The sequence below is a fragment of the Suncus etruscus genome, chromosome 11 (genome assembly GCF_024139225.1).
Source record: "Suncus etruscus isolate mSunEtr1 chromosome 11, mSunEtr1.pri.cur, whole genome shotgun sequence".
In the NCBI taxonomy this organism is placed as follows: Eukaryota; Metazoa; Chordata; class Mammalia; order Eulipotyphla; family Soricidae; genus Suncus; species Suncus etruscus.
In genome coordinates this window covers 98,032,107-98,054,856 of record NC_064858.1, presented here as the reverse complement: position 1 = coordinate 98,054,856, position 22,750 = coordinate 98,032,107, and positions in this window count along the sequence as shown.

Below are 22,750 nucleotides of genomic sequence, written 5' to 3'. Positions count from 1 at the left end.
AGTTTTTAATGCTGGAAAGAAATTAGATGACAGACTTGAAACTAAATAAAACGTAGCAATGTGACCTACAGTAGTGCCATATACATCTTTTCTTTTGGGCTTTTTAAGTCTTTGTATAGTACATATATATATATACATATATACATATATATATACATATTTTTTCATGCTCATGTATGTAATAAAATTTAAAAGTTTAAAATTTAACTTTCTATAGGCTCACATTTCTCTCTCTAAATCCATCACTTTCTCCATATCTCATTTTATCTTTGGGTCACCTTTGGCAGTGCTCAGGGGTCACTCTGGTTGTGCTGGGAATTGTCCCCACCCCAACCAGTTGAGTCATTTCACCAGCAGAGTAGACAATTATTTTTGTAATTATTTAAAAGTCATAATAATAAAGGCATGAAAAACTTCCCCAGGAGAGTCTGTGCAAGTGCAAACTCATTCTTCTTTTCTTCTCTTTTGAATAGTGCAGGCCAACTGTGTCGTAGTGGTGGACTGTTGGGTGGTGGTGAGGACCATGTGAAATGCCTGAGATTGAACTAAGAGCCTCACATATGACAGACAGGTACTTCGGCACTAGAGTCACATCCCCAGCTCTGCAACATGCTTCACCAAGTTGATCTCTCTTAACTCCTGAACCTGAACCACATGGTTCAACCAGCTTGGGAACCTGCACACTTTATTCTTTGAGCATCTCACTGCTGACATTAGGTTTTTGCATAGAATGTGGCTGCCATAGACTGCTGTCTCGTTTCTTAGGCACATTCATTTATTTGATAAATCTTGTTTTTCTTCTATAGCTTCTATTAATTGGGAGGAACCCCTGACTGATGTGAGTATTGTTAAGCATATACCAGTGGTTTTCAATCTTTGTATACCCATGGACACTGCTTCAAGAACTGACCACTGAAAACCACCACAGAGGCATTATGTTGACATTTTACATGAATTAATAAATAGCATCACTGTTGTACAGATAGGAAACCAGAGAATGCTAGTGAACTTATAATAAATAAGTGGCTATAAGACCAGAAAAAAAATGTAGGTCTTTTATTGTTTCTGTTATTTTCATTTCTAGACTTAATCTTCTAGTGCCTTGAATTGCTTTGCCTTATTTCTCTAATCAGAGTGTTGTTAGAGAGAAAGCATCTTTTAGTTTCTGAAGAGTGGGCTTTCAATAGCTTTCTGTGGGATTTTCTTTGATGTAGGATATATATGGGTATATATGAAAAACTTCAGCTGTTGAAAATCCAAGATTGATTCCTGCCATTTGTAAGAAATTGGTTGAATATGTAGAAAGTATCAAGTTTAGTGAAAAGAGTCAGAAATATTCTGTGATAAACTGAAATCACATGATTTTGTTCATATGTGAAATCCAAAAAAAGTCAATAAACCAACAAGTGTAAAAATAAATGCTTAGATTCTAAGACCAATTAATGTTGATAAGAAGGGAAGGAGAAAGAATGCATTTGAATCATGTAGAGGGAAAAATTGTATAGAAAGGACAGAAATGAATTTTTAGTAAGACCAATAAAATAAGCTTAATGTCATACATGCATATGTTGATTTTAAACGAAGCACATTTGACCCTTATATAATACTGTATTGCATTGTAAATTTAGCAAAATAGTTGTGGCCTTCTGTTGCAATTAAAATGTTAAAGAACTTTATAAATAGGTAAAACATTGGAAGAAAAAAAGCAAATACAAGCTTATTATTTTCTCAAAAATGACTACATCAATATCCCAATACACTGGTTTTGTGTGAGACTGAGGATACTCTCATGAGTGTCAGGAGTTGTGTTGGATTGTCTCAGCAGTCAGGACACTGGAGATGTCTGCACTTAGTGGGTGGTAGACAGACAGATGGTGGTTCATTCCCATAGACTTGACAATAGAGCAGCCCAGTGATGTGGATTTGGAAGCCTATTCTGACCCTAGTCCACCCTTTTCTAGCCATCTAACTCCCATCACATAAATGATGTGTTCCCTTCACCTGAAATATAGTTAGAAATCACTAATGCTAGGTGTTGTTAGCATCCAGGAAAGTTTTCCTAATGCAAGACACAGTCCAAGAAAATAATAAAATTTTCCAGACTAATAGTAATGTCCAAGGCTTATCAAAGTGTGTTCTGAAACAGTGCTTCTCAAACCTGCTAATAGATCATCAGGAAATCTGGCTAAAATGCAGATTCTGAGGTTCCAGAGAGATGGTATATAGGGGGTAAGGAATGTGCAAGTTGCTAACCTTGTTTGACCCCAAGCTCTGCTAAGTGGGATCCCCAAACACAGAGTTAGGAGTAAGTCCTGAGTACCACTGGTGGCTCCAAATCCAAAAATTAAAAATTATTTAATCTGGATTTTTTTGGTAGAGATGGGATTTTATTTTATTTTAATTAAATAACAGTGGCTTGCAAAATTATTGATGGTTGAGATTTTTTTTTTTTTTTGTTTTTTTGGTCACACCCAGTAGTGCTCAGGAGCTATTTCTCAGAAATTGCTCAGAAATCGCTCCTGGCAGGCTCAGGGGACCATATGGGATGCCGGGATTCCAACCACCATCCTTCTGTATGCAAGGCAAATGCCTTACCTCCGTACTGTCTCTCCAGCCCCAGTGGTTGAATTTTAACCATATAATATTTCAACATCAATCCTACCACCAGTGTCAATTCCTTTCACCAGTGATTGCAGACTTTAGCATCTCTACTTCCTGCCTTCCACCTTGGGAGACACATTATAGTTTGTTGGTTGCAGCTTAGATCTCATGTTTTCAGTGTTTCACCAATTCCTTTTTTTGTTGTTGTTTGTTTTTGGCCACACCTGGTGATGCTCAGGGGTTATTCCTGGCTATGCGCTCAGAAATCGTACCTGGCTTTAGGGGACCATATGGAACGCCTGGGATCAAACTGAAGTCAGTCCTAGGTCAGCCACATGCAAGTAAGTAAGTAAAATAAAATAAAATAAAATTCCATCTCTACAAAAAAAAACTACATTAAATCATTTTTAATTTTTGAATTTGGGGCCACCAATGGTACCCAGGACTTACATGCAGATGCCCTAATGCTGTGCTATCACTCTTGATCCAGCTATACCACTTTCTTAAGTGTGGAGTTTGATTCAGGAGTTCTGGAATGGTTCCTGAAATTCTGCTTTTCTAACCAGTGCATGATCAGGATTTCAAGTTTGACAGGGAAGCTAACTTAATAAATTAGACATTTATTCCATGTCTGATGATACTTTAGTTCAGTGGTCCTCAAACTATGGCCCGTGGGCCACATATTGTATTTGTATCTGTTTTGTTTCTTCATTGCAAAATAAGATATATGCAGAGTGCATAAGAATTCGTTCATAAGTTTTGTTTTTACTATAGTCAGACCCTCCAATGGTCTGAGGGACAGTGAACTGGCCCCTTGTTTAAAAAGTTTGAGGACCCCTACCTTAGTTTATAGAGATGAAGGCAATAAAACTTGGATATAAAGTATAGAAAATTTGATTTCTTCACAGAAGGAACTCCCATCTGCTTTGTCACTTTTATCTGAGAAAAGGAGAAAGAACATTGCCATGAATAACTGATGCATAAATTCTCAGGGGGGGCAAAAAGCAAAGAAGTATTTCCTCACTAAGAGACCCTAGTTAAGCTTAGGGTACCTTATTTTAATTAAATAAACAGTAAGTGTGGCTACAGTTTAGGATGCAGAAATAAGCCTTAAATATCTCAGAATGAACGTGGGCACTATGTGTTTTGTGTGTGTGTGTGTGTGTGTGTGTGTGTGTGCTTGCTCTTATATGTGTACATGTGAGCTAGAAGGCATGAGATCTTTACTAGCCAATAGTTTTCTTTCTTTTTTGGGGGGACACTCAGAAATAGCTCCTGGAGCAAGCTTGGGGAATCATAGGAATGCCAGGGATTTAACCTGGGTTCATCCTTGGTCTGCTGCATGCAATGCCAACGCCTTACAGCTCACCATCACTTCGACCTCACCAATAGTTTTCTGCTTTGTTTTGGTTTTGGGTCATACCTGGCGGCACTTTGGAGTTACTCTTCGCTCTGTGTTCAGAAATCGCTCCTGGCAGGCACAGGGAACCATATGGGATGCCAGAATTCAAACCATCATCTGTCTTGTGTTGGTCGCATGCAAGGCAAACACCTTACCGCTGTGCTGTTGCTCCATCCCCCTCCAATAATTTTCTTAAATGACACTTGAGAAAGGTTCTAAAAATCCTCAAATGCTCTATTCTTCCACAAAGATTGAGCTTCCAAGTTAAGAGGTAGGGGTTCTTAAGGCAGCCTTATCTGGGCACATTGCATATTTTACACAGTGGAAGTTGTTTTGAATATAGTTATTGAGAGAAGAGACTACTTATTATCCACTTAAAATACTTCTGTGAAAGCAACAGCAATTGGCTCTGCATTTGCCCAGCTGATATAGCAAGAAATTCTGCAAATTATTCAGTCCTTACAAATGGTTATTTTGGGAAAGTTAGAATGTTTTAGAACACTGACACACTTGACCATGGACTCAATTTCCAGCTCTTTAGAACTACCACCTTTAGCCAATTTTAGTTTCTGAACAGGTAGCTGGATATCGTAAAAAAGCCTTTCCTGAAATAACTAATTTTATTCTCTATTTGCTTTTATCATAAAATGATTTGCTTGACCACGGGGGAATTTTGGGAAGGTGTAGGGTGCCTTTGCTTATTATTGTGTTTTTGAGTCTCAGAGTTTATTTAATTGACTTTTCTACTGTGATTCCTGGAGGTGAGCAGGGGGCCAATATTTTCATAGAGACTAGGAGCGGCAGGTGCCAGTATGAAGTAGATCTGAGTCCAAATTTTGGGCGGGGTGGGGGGGATGAGGCAGAGAGAGACAGAGAGAGTGAGGAGGGACAGAGAAGAGGGAGGGAAATAGAGAGGGAGAGAGAGGGAGGGAGAAAGGAAGAGAGGTATGAGAGAGAAGTGAGAGAGAGAAGGAGAGAGAAAGAGAGAATAGCTGGAGGCTGAAATTTGTTTTATGTAAGTATCAGAAAGTTCAGGTTGCTTGATATTTTGTGTAGGTTCATCCTCCCCACTCATATTTACAAATAGGGACTAGTCCTGATATTTGTCGTGGACTATTTACTTGTTTTCTTAGTTTCTATTTGAAGTCTCACCTTTTATCCTTCTCTTTCAGAGTCTTTTTGATTGTGCTTATTTAGGCTTTACGTAAGCAGCATCTCTAGATGCATGAGCGAGGCAGATAAAATTCCCCAGGGTTACTGAGTTGCCCTTCATCTATTTTTAGTCCTGCAGTTGACTTTACCATAGCCTTAGCCCACAGCATAACTCAATCGCTCTAAGCCAGTGGGCGATTTCTCTGTATTTTAAAGCCCTCCCCCCCCTATTTTTTCTTGAGGCAATCACAGGCTGTGTTTATAGACACATGATTCAGTCCTTGATTTTTCAAGCCACAGCAAAGTTAGATGCTTATGATCAGATGCTTATGATCACTGCCACCAGATGTTCAGTTCTAGCTCCAAATTTCGTGTTGGAAGCTCCACAAATTCTATTGTTGCCTATGTGTTATTGAGAGTCTAGCAATGCAGAATTGCTACAAGGGAATATCTAGTATCTATTAAGGGACCAATTTTCTCTCTCATTTCTTAAGAGAACTATTTGACCTGTTTACAATCTGGACCATTAACCCCATATTTCTTTCATCCTTTATACCGTAGAGGTCCTCTATAAGGAGAGCTATGTTGTATCTTATTTACCACCCCATTCTCCAAGTGCCTGCACAGCCTTGACCTTTTATTAATTGATGAGTTGGAGACATGCCTTCATTTATTGATTGGTTGCAATCCGCATTGCAATTATTCAAAAAACATTTATTGCTAAGCACTTTTATATTACGTATTGGAATCCTGGAATTGGATTTTCTCAGCATTTGATCGGAAAGCTTATCACGCGCCATTTTGGCTCTGAGTTCTTCTATGCCAAACCTATTCCTCTACTTCTAGGGAACAAACTTTGAAGGTTGTTAGCTTTATACTCTTTCTACTTTTTTAAAATTCTTACTCTTACTAAAATTTCTTCATTCCTTATACTTCTTCAGAGTTATTATCTGTTTTACTAACAAATGCTCCATCCTGTTTCTGACTACCAATAATTTATGTTATTCATTTCTTATATTTGGGGTCAGATTGGAAATTGAGAACATGTGTTGCAAGTCAGCCCCTGAAGAGGTTGACTGATGGAGGGATGGAGGATGAGGTCTTTCCCTTCCAGCTCAGAGCACGTGTCTGCCACCCCATCCAGCTGACGGTTCTGAGGTGAAATGGCGGGTAAACAGCTCGCAGACAGTCAGGCTTGTGGAAATATTAGCTTTATTCGGTGGACAAGACTGAAGTCCAAAGTCTCAGCCTCAGTTCCAGCCAAAAAGCCCCTCACCTTCCACAGACCCTTGTTTTTATCCCCCAGAATCAGGTACCACCCAATGGTGGGAGCAGAATCAGGTACCACCCTAGGGTGGGGGCAGAATGCCAGGTCACACCCTAGGGTAGGGCACAATCAGGTCAGTAACATAATAATCTTATAAAATGTTTACATACACAACAAACATGTATGTGTAGCTTATGATGGCTTTATGCTGTAGCCTTTGATTGGGCTACATCCCTTTCAAGTAAGTTTCTGGCTATGAGATGTGAGATGCAAGGAAATTCTCTTGCAAAAAATAGATAATGAAAAAGAGCCAGTAACTCTTTTGTAGTACACACACACCATTCCCCCACTGTTCACTCAAGCAAGAAGCTGGTAAGAATCACAGTCTCCTGAAGGGATTTTGCAGATGTAATGAAAGATCCAAAAATCCCAAATCAGTTGCCTTTAACCAAAGGTGAGATTAGTTTAGGTGCCTTAATTAGTGAAAACCGTGTGTGTGTGTGTGTGTGTGTGTGTGTGTGTGTGTGTGTGTGTGTGTGTGTGTGTGTGATGCCCGGTGATGCTCAGGCATTACTCCTGGCTCTGTGCTCAGAAATTACTCCTTGTGGAGTTGGAGGATCAAACCCTGGTTGGCTACTTACAAGGTGAGCACCCTACCTACTGTACTATTGTTCTGTCCCCAGTGAAAAACTGAAAAACGGGTTTATTTTTATTTTGATTGAAAAGGGAAGTCAACCTTGGCGGATGTCCCGCCCTTAAGGAAGTCATCACTACCTCGGCCCCACCAATACCTCGTATTACCTTGGCGGATGTCCCGCCTCTAAGGAAGTCGTCACTACCCATTCCCCCCCCCCCCCCTATAGTATATAAGGAGGGATGTAGAAAGCCACGAGATCTTTGCCTCTGTCCTATTCTGGGCACGCATTGACCCTGACCGGCCAGAATTAATAAAGGACTTACTGGAGCATTTGCTGGGGCCTCAGCCTCTTCATTTCTCTGCTTCGGGCAGCTAGATTAGGACGTCTGGACCTTTCATGATCATATTGGCTTACATATCTTTCACAGTCGTATTTTAGGTACATAATAATATTGAATCAAAACGAATTTTTATATAGTCCTCAAGGCCAAAGATTCCAAACAGCAGAGTAGAAGGACTTTTCCCCCTGCATTTTGGGAAGCATTTATATAAATGAAGATAATATATTGATTTGATTACATGGTTAAATAGCAAAAGCTGGGGTTAAAGAAAATAATGGCTGCCAATATTTCCTAGGTAGTCTGGTCCTGGCGTAATAGATCTGTGGCATTCTTAGAAAGCAAGGAAGGGGCAAAGATTCCCTTTTCTGCATGAACTACATCAGCCCAACCCCGCCCCTATACTCACTGACAGAAAGAGCCCAACTCTGTGACTTAACCTTATCAAACTGTCAAGCCATCAAATTTGTTTTAGATCTAGAAATCCTGAACTGTATAGTTAGCTGTATGTGGCCCAGTGATACTTCAATATTTTATAGTAATGTCAGTCTAGTAATACCGCAGGAAATCTGATGGGAAAGTTACACCACCAAGCACAGTGAACCTAAATAGTAACAAGAGGACTTTACTAACACCAACCATAGCCCAGTAAATCCTTAGACACTGTCTGTAGTAACACCAGGAAAAGATATAACAATCCTTTCAGATTGACTTGTGTTGATCTAAGTTTTGATAATTCCATTTGATTCTGTATTGTAACAAGAAATGTGAAGTAAATTCATTGTGCCTGCAAGGAGGAAGGCTATGGTAGTGGGTGGGAAATTGGGAACACTGGTGTAGGGTAGGTCACATTGGTGTTGATCCCAATCGTGTTTGAACATTTAATGCCTCAAATGACTGTAGTATGAACAATTTGCTAAATCACTGTGTTATAATGAAAATTAGAAAGGAAAAGAAAAGATAAAGTCATAAAATTTGCTGTTACATGGAGAGATCAGGAGAACATCATGCTGAGTCAAAGTAGATAGAGATACAGAATAATTGTTCTCATATGTAGGATATGAAGAAACATAATGGTGGAATGACAATCCAAAGACAATGGAAACCAACAATGTGAGCTGATGATCAGTGAGAAACAAGTCCTTGAGGGGGCTGGAGGATAGGATGGGGTGGGGAGGGAATGCTTATGGTGAAACTCAACCAGGAGGTGGATGTGGTGTCAATGGGTGGTAAAGAGTTAGATGACACTTTACTTTTACAAAGGCAGTCCTCAACTTCTTCCCTTTTACCAACCTCTTTGACTTATAAAAGTCCACCTGGTTAGGAATTTTGTCTCACACTCAACAAATTTCCCTACCAGTTGAATTTAAATTGGTCAATAAAGAGAGACAGACTTTAATAAGAAAAAAACATATAACCCCATCAAAAATGGGGAGAAGAAATGAACAGACATTTCCTCAAAGAAGAAATACAAATGGCCAAAAGACACATGAAAAAATGCTTCATATCACTAATCAAAACTACAATGAGCTATCATCTCACACCACAGAGACTGGCACACATCACAAAGAACAAGAACAATTAGTACTGGTGGGGCTGTAGAGAGAAAGGAACTCATTAACTACTGGTGGAAATGCCATCTAGTCTAACCTTTATGGAAAACAATATGGAGATTCCTCAAAAATACCAGCTTCCACTATAAGTGGAGAGGTTTCACTTTATGATTCAAGACAATTGCTTTATATTTACTTTATTGGGAAAATTCTATATAAGCATATAATTCAATTAGCAATAAAAGAGGGGAAGCAGATTATAAACTGCTTAGGATGGAGACAGGGGACTAGGTAGCTGACAAGCAGCAAAAAGATGGTCTGGATGGTCCTTCGTAGCTGCCTGTCTGTAGGCAAGGGAAGGACCATGTCTAAAAAAAGTTTCCTCTATGTCTCATGCTAAGTCCAGAGAAAGATCTAGGACCACAATTGTAGGGTCAGAAAGGAGTCTCAAAGAAGCTCAATTTAATTTCCAAATGTATACTGTGTCAAGTCTTCACAGAGTCAGGCCTTAGCTGTTCTCCACGTTCCTCCCCTCCCCTCTTTTTCTGTTGTTGAAGCCTTTCAGGAGGCCTGGAGTTCCCTCAGTGATTTTTTTAGGGGGTCCCACCCAGTGGTGCTCAGGGGTTACTCCTGGCTCTGTGCTCAGAAATAGCTCCTGTCAGACTCAGGGGACCATATGGAATGCAGGGAATCGAACCGGGGTCCTGGGTTGGCCTCATGCAAGGCAAACGCTCTACCACTGTGCTGTCCCTCCAACTCCTCCCTCAGTGATTATAAACCAGTGCAGTGATCCAATGCAAGGACCTAAGGACGCTATGCTGTGGATTAGGGATACCTAAGTCACCTTGGCAGTATTGGGGGCCTTCAGGGACATACCTGACAGCGCCTATGGGACCTTGTAGTACTGAGAAGTGAACTTAGGTTGGGTGTATGACAGCCATGAACCCACTGTATTCTGAGCCTATGTTTTTGCTTTTATATGCTATATATATGAGAAACAGGTATGGGTAAGGCATCTTTGTAAGTAAGTGGTTCTTTTGATTGGTAATATAAACCATTCTTTGGTTGCCCCACATTTCCATAATCATCAAATAGTGTATTCCAGTGGCCCCATTTTCATCAAGCCAGAATTATTGCACTGCCACACAACATCTCGATATATTGGGATCATGATATTATACTTCTGCTTCTTGCATGCCTGCCTTGTAGATGTCAGGCGTGCTTAAGCAGATGCTATTACTGTACAAAAATAATTCCTTTTAGGAGAGATAGTACAGAAGATAACAAGATCATACCCTGATTTGATCCTTGGGACTATATTATCCCCTGAACCCCACTGTGAGTGACCCCCAATCTGGCTCAGTGTGGTTCCCAAACCACCCTTAGCCAAAAAAAGGTTTCCTGTTGGAAATCTTTCTTTTTTATTATATGCTATCAAAATAGGTCATTTTAAGATGACAAAGCCTATAAGAAGGCTTTTGCATTAAGCCTGACAAACAAAAATCTTTGAGGCTGCTCTCATTTCTTTTGAGCTTTCTTTTACATTTCCCTTATATAATCCAAGATGTTCTTTATCGCTCAATTGTTGACTTGGCTATTGTCATTCTATTTTTAAACTGTTCTCATGGTTCACCTGTTGAGGGGAAAAGAAAAACAAAATCTAAATACTTCCCATTCATTTACCTGCAATGCCTTTGTCTCTGTTTAGTTCTTGAAACAAAGGACTTCTGGAGGGAGGCACTTCACCTGGTTTCTTCATTCCTGGTCTCCTGTCAACACTTAAGTGGGGGGAGCACAGCCCTTCCTGGGGTTTGTTAACCCTGCTTGCCTGCTAAGCTCCCCGGTATTCTAAGGATTTTCTTAATTGAGCCCCATGTCACCCTTGAAGGTGGAACAATAGATACTTCAAATTCCCTCTGCCAGAAAGATGGGAAAGACTGAAGCTAGAATGTACGTGATAAACCCAGTCACAAATCTGACATAGGTTGAAGAATGTGGGTGAATTATTTCCCCAACCTTCCCCTTCCCTTTTTTAAGATCTCTCCTGTGACTATTTATTTAAAGCATTAAAGAAATCAAATCACCATGAGGTACATAGGTATAAAGTTTATAGTTGAGTTTCATTTATACAGTGTCCCAACACCCATCCTTTCACTAGTGTTCTTTGTTCTTCACCTATTTTCTCATTGATTCTTCCTCCCCTCACCTACTCCCACTCCCAGTCTGTCTCTATGGCAGACATTTTTCTTTTCTCTCTCTTTTCTTTACCCATCTTTTTTTCCTTTCAGGGACAGTGGTTTGCAATAATGTTACTGAAGGGGTATTGTGCATATTGTTTTACTTTCTTTCAGTTCTCAGTTCTTGCCCTGTGACTGTTTAATGTTATATAGTTAGATGGAAAGGGGTGAGCTAAATTTTTAAGGTGTGTTGATTTGGGTTAAAAGTCGGCTTCCACTATAGTCAATTAAAATATCTGTATAATGGGACTATTACTTCCCTGACAAATGACTTGCAAATAGGCACCTAACTTAAGGAAGGCACATGAATGGGGCTGAGTCATTTGTGGTCTTAGGGGTTATGATCTTGAACATGTGACTTCTCCAGAGGCAGAGCATATAATTATGGAGCAGTTTCTGAAACATCCCCCCCATTTTCATTTCATTTCATCCAAGGAGTAAGTAGCATACTTTTCCTTAAGAGCAATTCTTAATCTCTTAAAGTCAGAGTGAGGAATCAGGTTCATGGACACTTTCCCAGACGTGTTTAAAAAGAATTAGAGGGATTGCAGAGGTAGCTTAGGGGAAAATAATTGCCTTGTCTATGTTCACATAGATTTACCCTTGGTTTGCTCTCTGACAGTACAAAAAAAAAAAAGGAATTAATAAAATATACAGTGCTGGGGCAGGAGAGATAGCATGGAGGTAAGGCGTTTGCCTTGCGTGCAGAAGGTTGGTGGTTTGAATCCCGGCATCCCATATGGTTCCCCGAGCCTGCCAGGAGTGATTTCTGAGCATAGAGCCAGGAGTAACCCCTGAGTGCTGCCGGGTATGAATGACCCCCCAAAAATATACAGTGCTAATTATTTCACAACATATGCATATATTATATACTATGCTGTCTTTAGTAAAAATTTACATGCTAATCATATCTCAGTAAAATTGGAAGTGAGCACAGGAAACTACCCTTACTGTGAAAAATAGTGATTTAGAGTGAAAATATTTTGGAGATAGTAGTGATAAATTCAAAAAATTGTGAGCCAAAGGCCAGAGAGGTAATCCATTGGACTGAGCACATGCTTAGCCCATAAACTATACAGTTAAAAAATGGTTAATGAGTTGAAAAGTTAGTACAGAGTTAAGTACAGGTAGTACCACATGTGGCCCCTGAGTACAGAAGAAGAGTAACCCCTGATCATAGAGCCAGGAATGACTCTTGATAAGTTCTAGGCGTGCCCCCTCCTTCTCTGCTCCTCCTCCCAAAAGTAGTTAAAATGGTAATTTTCACTGGAAAAGGCCAATGTTGGTGGAGTTATGATCAACAAGGAGTCTTTATTTGCTGTTAGTGGGAATACCATCTGGTCTACCATCTATAGAGAGCAATATAATGATTTCTCAAAATATGGAGAAAAAACTCCCATATGAAGGCCAGAGTGATAGGTAGTGTATTTGCCTTGCACAGGGCTGACCTGGGTTCTATCCCCAGCATCCCATATGGTTCCCTGAATTTGCCAGAAGTAATATCTGAGTGCAGAGCTAGGAGTAACTCCTAAGCACCATAACATGTGGCCTCACCCCCAAAAAACAACAAAGGGTGCCAGAGAGATAGCATGGAGGTAAGGCATTTGTCTTGCATGCAGAAGGAAGGTAGTTCAAATCCTGGCATCCCATATGGTTCCTCGAGCCTACCAGGAGCAATTTCTGAGCGTAGAGCCAGAAGTAACAAACCCCTGAGTGCTGCTGGGTGTGACCCCCCCCCAAAAAAAGTTTGTATATACACACAATGGAATACTATGCAGATATAAGAAATGACAAAATCATGCATTTTTCAAATACATGGATAGAATGAGTGGGTCTGATGCTATGTGAAGCCAATAAAAAGGAAGGGGATATATACAGAATGATATTTCTCATATGATGTATTTAAACACATTCAGTAGAGAAGCAATAAATGACCAAAAGGCAATAGAACTAGAGAGCTGGTCTACAAAAGTGAGAGGTTAGGTAGAAAGTGGTACGGGACTTTGGTGGAGGGACCCGGTGGTGGATGCAGTTTTGAAATGATGTATGCATGAAACTATCATTAACAATATTGTAAATCAGAGCACCTCAATAAAAAAAAAACAAAAGAAAATCAGTTTGTAGGTTTTATCATGATACAAAAATTCACAAACATACACAAAGTGAAAAGGGGGAGAGGCCTAGAGGCTGTGTCAGAAGGACTCTCCCCCATTCTCAGATAGGCTAAGCAAGCAATAACATGATCCATTTACAAACTGAACTGCACAGGGCTTTGTTGTGGAGTGATTCCAAAATGTGAGTTCCATCTCTGAATACTCCTTAGAGAAAAAGGATGGGAAGTGTGAACTTGCATTGCTGCTGTAGGACTCCCACACCCTGTGCAGAGGACCATGTCTACCACACCCACTCATCAGCATCCCTAGAACACTCAAAGCCTTCTGGGGCCTCTGTATTTCTTCTGTCTTTCCTCCTGATGTCTAATCCTTAACTTGAAGAATATGGTTGTTCAGAGTTCTCTGTATAAATCAGGATGAGGGCATTGGGTTTCATTCATGCATCAGAGTTCTCTCAGATGAACCTATGTAAAAAAGATGTCTCATGATTACAAAACATTCACCCTGCTGTCTAACGGTCCCTCCTGACTCTCAGATAGGCCATACCATTTACCTCATGCAAACCCTAGCGTTGTCCACTCTTTCCTCTGTGAGAATAGCCTTCTCCACTTTAATCATTCCTAATCATTTTTTGGTGTCAAATGAAACATCACCTATTGGAAAGTTTTCCTCTCCTTTAGTCCTTGTTAGCTCGTCAGCATGCAGGGCCACTCCTTAGAAACTAACTCAACTTTCTTCTCACTGTAATGATTTGTATTAAGTTTGATTTTCAAGCATGAGGGCAGGATCTTGGTCAGCCCTACCTATCTTCATTTCTCAAGAACTTAGCACAGGGTCTGGTCCATTTGTGTCCTCATGAGGAGAGAATAAAGATAATGATAGGGCTTTATATTTATTAAGAGATAAGATTGGGGGAACCCAAGCAGACATTATTTAAGTCATAGAAATGGATCTAGGCACTACTAATTCTCCACGCAAATGCACTGAACATGACTGTTCGCACAGTCGTGGCATGCCCAAGAGAAGGAACAGGATATCAACAACAGGGGGACACAGGTCTGACAATAGAGACTGGTTTTCAGGTCTGATATTAAGGATTGCTAAAACTAGGTCACAATGAAGAGGGGGCCTTTTCCAGCAGCTTATGAAAACAGGCCAGAGTTCCATTTTAGCTGATTATTTTAGACCTGCCACAGGGCTTGCTTGCAAGGAAGACTGGAAGCAATCTTTCTCTTCTTCTGACTCATAATAAGGCTACGGATATTTGTTGTCATTAAACACTTGAGTACACACAAGAGAGAAATGTGTGTTGCTGTATGTTGAGCTAAGTGTTGCTAATGCCTTTCCCACGGAGCCTTCTAAATCCACTTTTTATTTTGGAAAGTGAATTTTTAGGCGTGGCACAGCTTTTCTTTCTCGACAGGTCTGTATTTCAAAGCAAGAACTATATTGCCAACCAGTTGAACTTGTGTACTAACATCTAAAAGAGAGGTTACAAACTGGGTAAGAGGATGAACAAAATGTACCTCTTGTTTCCAAGCTCGATGAAAGCAAGCTGGACATAGTTTTGTGCATCCTATCCAGTGAAGAAAGACACATTTCTCTCTCTCTCTCTGGTTTTGAAGTGAGGGAAAGGTATAGACTGGAATATGCTAATGAATTTAATTTAATTAACTTTTATGACCACAGCTTCTTTGAGATAACCACAGGAGCCAATTAGATTCCATTAAAATTCAGCCATTCCCCTGAAGCTTCAATGAGACACCCTTGTCTGCCTTAAGAAAAAGCCACCTAGCAAAATGGTGAGAAGATCTAATCAGGAACAACAAAGAATGAGTTAGCCTCATGCTGTGCCATGATGCTCTCTGGGCCTCCATGAAGCTGCTTGTGTGTAAGCAAAATCTATAGTTACTTTCTGCAGATCGTCACCCAAGGCTGATGCTGCCAGCTGCAGTTGGAAATTATACCACGTCGATTATGCAGCTACTGACTCAGAGTTTATCATAAATGGCAGCTAGGAAAGGTGGAAGAAATCCTATTTCCCATTCTGGGACAAACTCTCCAGCCCTGGGAAGGTGAGGGGGAAGATTGCTTTGACCTTAGGCCAGAGATGAAAAGGAATGTAGGCCATGTATCTCTTTGCTGCCCGGCTTTACAATCTTCTTTCCTTCACTGTCCCCGATTTCCCATCCCATAATGAATGCAATTGATGTTTATTGTGGAAATTTAGAGTGGCTTAAAGTGGCTTCCCATATCTAGAAGGTTTTGGAAGGCTCCTTTCTGCAATTTGGTTCCCATCTTTTTCCTTGACTAAGTAACATTTAGAGACTTGGTGTGCTTGGGGAGGTAGAGGAAAGGGTCTAGGTTCAAGTTGTGGGAGAGTGAGGGAGGTATAATGAGTGTTTGGAGTGGGAGATTCGCATTTCAGTTCCTTCCTTTCCTTTTTCATCTAAAGTAGATACCACCCACTTCTCCTGACTCTAAAACTACACAATTAAGGTGTTTCAATTCTGTAATTATTTTAGTATGAACATAGGAGAGCTTCCTACTTCTCCCCATAAGCAAGCTATTCCTAAAACAAATCTATCCTAGGAGTTGGTCACTGTGTCCAGAATTTATCATTGTTCAGGTTGTTTATTGGGAGGTAAAGTTGAAGTTGCTATGGGAGGTTTAGTTGCTATTTTGTTCTGTGTGGTAGTTGTTTTGGCATTATACACTTTTCAGCGACAAGAATTGCACCCAGCATGGCACTTTAACCTTCACATAATGCAAGGTAGGTGCTCTTTAACTGAGCTCTTTAACAGAGTCCCAGCCCCAGATAAAGGGCTCAAATGAGTAGACTTAAAACCTCAATTTTATCTTTACAATTTTACAAAAATATAGCAATATTTTTGAAGTGATAAAATCCTTATATTCTAACGAATGACACATTAAAAAATGACCACTTGAAAAGCTGAAATTTTTGTAGTTATACGGGTAGATATAGATAAAGGTAATAAGAAATAAAGTTACTTTTTTCACCAACAATTTTTATATCTTACTTTTAAAAACCTTTAGTTAAGTCTGAAAATTAGTCCTCAAAGAATTGAATCAATTATTGCTAGAGCTAATATTATTTCAGCAGCTAACATCTATTGAACACTTACTTCATGCCAGGTATTGTAGCCTATAATGTGTCAGCTTATTTGACCCCATGTCAATATTCTAAAGTGGATTATAATAGTTGGAGGAATCGAATATCCAATTTTTAATTTCTCTCACTTTTGCTAACAGAACCCAATTTTTCTTGGGATGTTAGATGTTCAAACAAATACTAACTTATCTCTGCTAAGGTGTCTTTAATGTCCCAGCTGTAGTCAATGAAATGTATATAAGAAAACCCTCAGCTTGTACACTCCTTATTCAATCCTTAGTATGAAAGTAATGTCTGGAGTTGCAGTAGCTCTCTTGGAAACATAAAGTGGAGAGTCAATGTACCTCAAGAGGCAGGCTTGAAAGGAAAAAGAACCTGGACACCTGGCATCATGATTGGTCCTCCTTCAGTACCTACCTATTGTACTCTCAGTGATGTGAAAAACATATATTTTCTTTTCCCTTAGTGCCAGGGATCAAATTCAGTTCCTCATGAATGTGGAGCATGTTCTATACCATTGAGACACATTCCTGGTCTAACATGTTTTTAATTCTTGTTTTTTCTTTTCTTTTCTTTTCTTTTTTTGGAGGAGGACACACCCAGAGATGCTCAGGACATTATCATAGCTCTTCAGACAGAATTACTCCTGACAGTGCTTGAAGGAGTATATGGAATGCTGGGTATTGAACTCAGGTCAGCTGCATGACACACAAAGTATTTATTCTCTGTACTATTGCTCCTAGCCAAGTTTAATTCTTTGTTTTGTTTATTTTTTTTGGGGGGGGGCCACACCCGGTGATGCTCAGGGGTTACTCCTGGCTATTGCTTAGAAATCGCCCCTGGAGGGCCCGGAGAGATAGCACAGCGGCGTTTGCCTTGCAAGCAGCCGATCCAGGACCAAAGGTGGTTGGTTCGAATCCCAGTGTCCCATAGGGTCCCCCATGCCTGCCAGGAGCTATTTCTGAGCGGACAGCCAGGAGTAACCCCTGAGCACCGCCGGGTGTAGCCCAAACCCCCCCCCCCAAAAAAAAAGAAAAAAAAAAAAGAAATCTCCCCTGGCTTGGGGGACCATATGGGACGCTGGGGGATTGAACCGCGGTCCGTCCTAGTCTAGCATGTGCAAGGCAGATGCTATTGCTTACTATTTGTGCCACCCCGCTCTGGCCTGGCATGTCATATTTTAACATCAATCCTAACACTAGTATGAACCCCATAACCTGTGTTCCCATTCTCTGCCACCACTCTCCCATTTCCTGCCTGCCACCTTGACAGGCATATTATAAAGTTCCATGGTTGTAGATCTCATGTTTCCAGTGTTGTTGAGTTCATGATTTGGATTTATAACTATACTACTACTTTATATCACCAATATAACCAAAGTTCTGACCTCTGATACACCATTACTTCCCTTTCTTAACTTTTCCTTTCTGCCTTGATTTATTTCCTTCTCTGTTTTTATCCTCTATAAGCTCTGAGGTTAAGGATGATCTAGGCATCCCCCTTTGCTTCATTACATTACCTCATCCAGTTATTCTATATACCACAGATAAGTGATATTAGCCTGTGTTAGTCTGTGCTCTTCTTCTGGCTCACTTCACTCAACATATCTTCCAGTTCCAACCAATTTGCAGCAAATTGCAAGATTTTATCATTGTTTGCTGCTACATAGTATTCCACTATGTATGTATATATGCATATATATATATCTCACATCTTCATTCATCTGTAATTAGCCACTTAGGTAGACTCAATATCTTAGCTATTGTACTAAGTGTAGCAATAAATAATGGTATATATATAGACCAGTGGTCCTCAAACTATGGCCCGCGGGCCACATATTGTATTTGTATCTGTTTTGTTTCTTCATTGCAAAGTAAGATATATGCAGTGTGCATAAGAACTCGTTCATGGGCCCGGAGAGATAGCACAGCGGCGTTTGCCTTGCAAGCAGCCGATCCAGGACCAAAGGTGTTTGGTTCGAATCCCGGTGTCCCATATGGTCCCCCGTGCCTGCCAGGAGCTATTTCTGAGCAGACAGTCAGGAGTAACCCCTGAGCACCGCCGGGTGTGGCTCAAAAAAAACCAAAAAAAAAAAAAAAAAAAAAGAACTCGTTCATAAGTTTTGTTTTTACTATAGTCAGACCCTCCAATGGTCTGAGGGACAGTGAACTGGCACCCTGTTTAAAAAGTTGAGGACCCCTGATATAGACTTTCAAATGAAAGCTTTAAAGTCGAGGGGGGGGGTAGATACCCAAAAGTGGAATCTCTGGGTCATATGGTAGTTCAATTCTAAGTTTACTGAATCACCTAGGAAGTGACACACATACCATTTTCCATAGGGGTTAAATCAGACAATATTCCCACCAGCAGTGAATGAGAATTCCTTTTCACCACATCTCCTCCAGCACAGATTGTCCCTACTATTTTGGATATGTGTCATTCTCACTGGTGTGAGATGATATTTCACTTTTCATGAGAGAAATCACAATATGTGGTGATGAGCACTTTTCACGTGCCTACTGGTGATTCATTTGTCTTCTTCTGAGAAGTGTCTTTTCATTTTATCTCACCATTTTTGGTAGATGTTTAAATTATTTCTCTTTATATTTTTGAGTGCTTTATATACCCTGGATAGCAAACCTTTATCTGATGTGTAGGTGACTATTTTACCTACTTTGTGCCAGATGCTGATAGGTTTGAGATTTTACATGAGTAATAAAGGTTCCTATTTGTGGGTTCATGTGATAAAATTTGAAATTTTGATATATATATATATATATATATATATATATATATATATATATATATATACACACACACACAGAGTGCTATAAAACCCGAGTAGAAAACAATTACCTGTGTTGTTTTAGGCTTGAGAGGTGGGGATTAGTATGGGGGCAGTTCAAGGGAGCCAGCGAGCATTCACCCACAGCAGTGCAGGAGCAAGGGATGAGAAGATGGCCCTAAATTTGCTTTTTAAAGTGCTTTCCAAATCCTACTATTTTAAGGTAAGTCAACTGAAAAACTAATTTTTAATATGTATATAAAGTCTATCAATAAACTTATTAATCTATCATCTAAAGAAAATTTGATTTTGAGATTCCCTTTGTATTTTCAAAAATACCAAGTGTCAGAGATCTAAGACCAGATCTGACCTTTCACTTTCTGGTTTAAAGTTCTCAAATTTATTCCCCCCCACTATAGCAGAGCTGTCACCTCTCCTCAGGTAATATTATAGGCAGAGCAAGTAGCTGGTTAGAGAATGAATTGTGTTGGAATATTCGTTTCACTGCCAGATAACAAATTGCTCCCAGACTCAAACTACCATTTTGAATTCTGAATGTTAGAAACCTGGGCTCTGGATAGTTCTAGTTCAAGCTTTTTATAAGGTCAGTGTTAAGATTCTGATGGGAACTTTGATCTTTAGAGTACTTGGCTGGAACTGGAGGATCCATTAAAAGAAGGCTCAGTCTCAAAGACGTGGGTGTAAAGCTTTCCTCTCTCATCATATGTGCCTCTCCTCACACAAACAGGCAATTTCCTCCTGTGCAAAGGATCCAACAGATGCAGTCACAGAATTTCTAAAGCTTGGAAGTGACACACATGAATTCTGTCCTACTCTGTCATTCACATACTGAATCTGATACAGTATGAAAGGACACAGCACAGTGGTATGTATACCAGGAAGTGAGCATCTTTGGGGGACTATTTGGAGGTTCAGGTAACTCTCAGGCACTCTCAGGTAATTTGGACCCAAGAAGGGTACTTGCTATTCTGCTTCAATCAATTGTAATGGTTAAACATAGACCTTGTGTCCTCAGATTTTTCCTTTGCTCAGAGTCAGAAATATAGCTCTTTAAGTTAAGTCTCAGAATTTAAAAATATTCTCCCATGGTCCAAACAAACTGCAAATGTGATCCAGAGACAGTGTGTGAGTTGCTAGTGGTCCCCTCTTTGGGGACCACAGCATGAAAGATATTGATAGGAAAATTCAATGACTGTCAAGGTCAAGCTAGATCTAAAACCCAGAGCCGACCTTTCATTTCCTGGTTTCAAGTTCTCAACTTTATTCCCCCCACCCCACTATAGCAGAGATGTAACTCGGTCATCAGAGCCAGTTAGGCAATATCACAGGTAGAGCAAGTAGCTGGTTAAGGAATGAATTGTGTTAGATTAGTTTTCACTGCCACATGACAAATTGCTGGTGTGGTATTTTCACTCAGGTTCATAAGACAAGTTGAGGCATCGACAGGAATGTATATCATGTTAGTTTGTTTAGTAATGTCTGTCGTAGATGAAGGTGGGGAGGGTGATGACATATTAGTCTTAAGATTGACAGCCCTGGTCATATAATTTATTGTCCAAACCGAGGTATTTCTTTAGAGTAAAAGGATGCGTCATAATAATGACACTAATATAGTAACCATAAATTGGGCCTGACTCAGACAAGCCAGGATGTATGGCCACCACCCACATCACCCTTCATGAAATCACCCCAGCATCATCTCTCACTCTCCAGTCCTGTTCATTAGGGCCACCCAGAGCACTTGCTGTTCTCGGAGCATGTGTATGCTTCTAAACCCCTCTGCCCACACGCCTTCTGTCCACTGTTCCTCCTGTCTTCTTATCCCCACTTCCCTGCTTTCATTGGACTTCCACTACTTCTAGTCTCAGGGAAAAAGTCACCCACCCACCCCTTCTGCTGCTTTCACTTCCTCCACTCCTTCCTAGGCTGATTATTTTCTTCCCAGGGTTTTGTAGCTCTCTGTATTCTTAGCATTTCTGTCTTGATCCTACGATACCACGGAGAGGGGCCTAATTACTCATGTAGTACTCTCATACCTATCTCAGCATGCGGTACAAAGGAGGCGCTTAGTCATCATTTACTAAATTTTTACTTTTAATTTCACCTCTCTTCTTCTTCATTTAACACCCTCTAGAAGAGCTGATAAAAGCAGTAGAAATGTCAAACAGGCAGCAAGAGGGAGGTAGGCTAGCCGCAGAGATCATGCATGAATAGATATTCTCTTCTTGACTAACTGACCGTTAGTTTAAAGAGTGCTTGCAGCAACGTCCAATTCTTTGCTTCCTTTCAGCTTTGAAGAGAACAGAAGCTGTTTGCACTGAGGATGAAATTCTTTCATGATGTTAAGAGTGAGTACTATCCACCATACTATAGAGACTCAGAGTACTCCGTGATGGGTGTGATTTATAAAGGCCATCTTTCTCCGAAGAAGTTTATAATAAGCAGTGAAAACCAGTCCCAGGCCTTCATAGGACACGTTGGACGATTTATTCCCTCATGCACACATCTAACACTTACTAATAATCCTGGGTGCTGTCTATAAGCCTCAGGGGGGAAATGTTAAACTGATGGAAAGCAATGCTCCCCGAAAATTCTACCGAGCCACAATTATAGTTAAAAAAAGAGTCCTGCAGAGTTAAGATGTATTTTTTGTTGGAGATGCTTAGGGTTAATGGTTAATAATGTTTTTTTTTAATTTATTGATTTTTTGGGGCTACACCCAGGGGTGCCTAGGAGTTACTCCTGGCTCTTTATTCAGAAATTATCCCTGTCAGGCTGGGGGGCCATATGGGATGCCAGGAATTGAACTGGGTCCCTCCTGGGTCTGCCACATGCAAGGCAAGTGCCCTACCACGGTGCCATCTCTCCAGCCTCATGGTTAATTAATGCAATCTATCTGTTACTGTTAATCCTAAAGTCTGAGGTGCAGGGCAGGATGGGATAAGGTAGAGCCAATGATGATCAGGTGATTTCATTTTGTTGGTGGACTTGCATTTGGTCTCTTTCTAGATGTCCACTTTTTCATTTGTTTATTTGTATTGAGAAACCACACCAGAGTACTTAGAGGTTAGTTTTGTGCTTAGCTTGGTGTTCTGGACATGTTTCTGGGACCAGGTGGTATCTGGAATGAAATCCTGGCCTCCTCCTTCATGCATGCAAAGTATGCACTCAGCCCATTGGGCTATTTCTCCAGTGAGAAGATCCAGGAAAACTGGATTTTGGCTCTAGTCCTTTTCTGCAAGATGATTTGAAGAATGCCAAAAAAACCTTTCTCTGAACCATCTTCCTATCAAAGAGGGGGGCTACTAATAACTCTTATTTACCAAGAGCAGAGATAAATGACGTGGCAGGACTTTGAGACTGGGTGAAGTCGATGCATGGCAAGAAGGACTATTATTAAACTGATTCGGAGGTTGATTCTGATGGAGCTGGAGTGGGAGGTAGGAGCAGAATGAGAACCATACTTAAGCCGCCCCCACGGCTCCTCTGAAACCCTGATTTTTCCTAGGA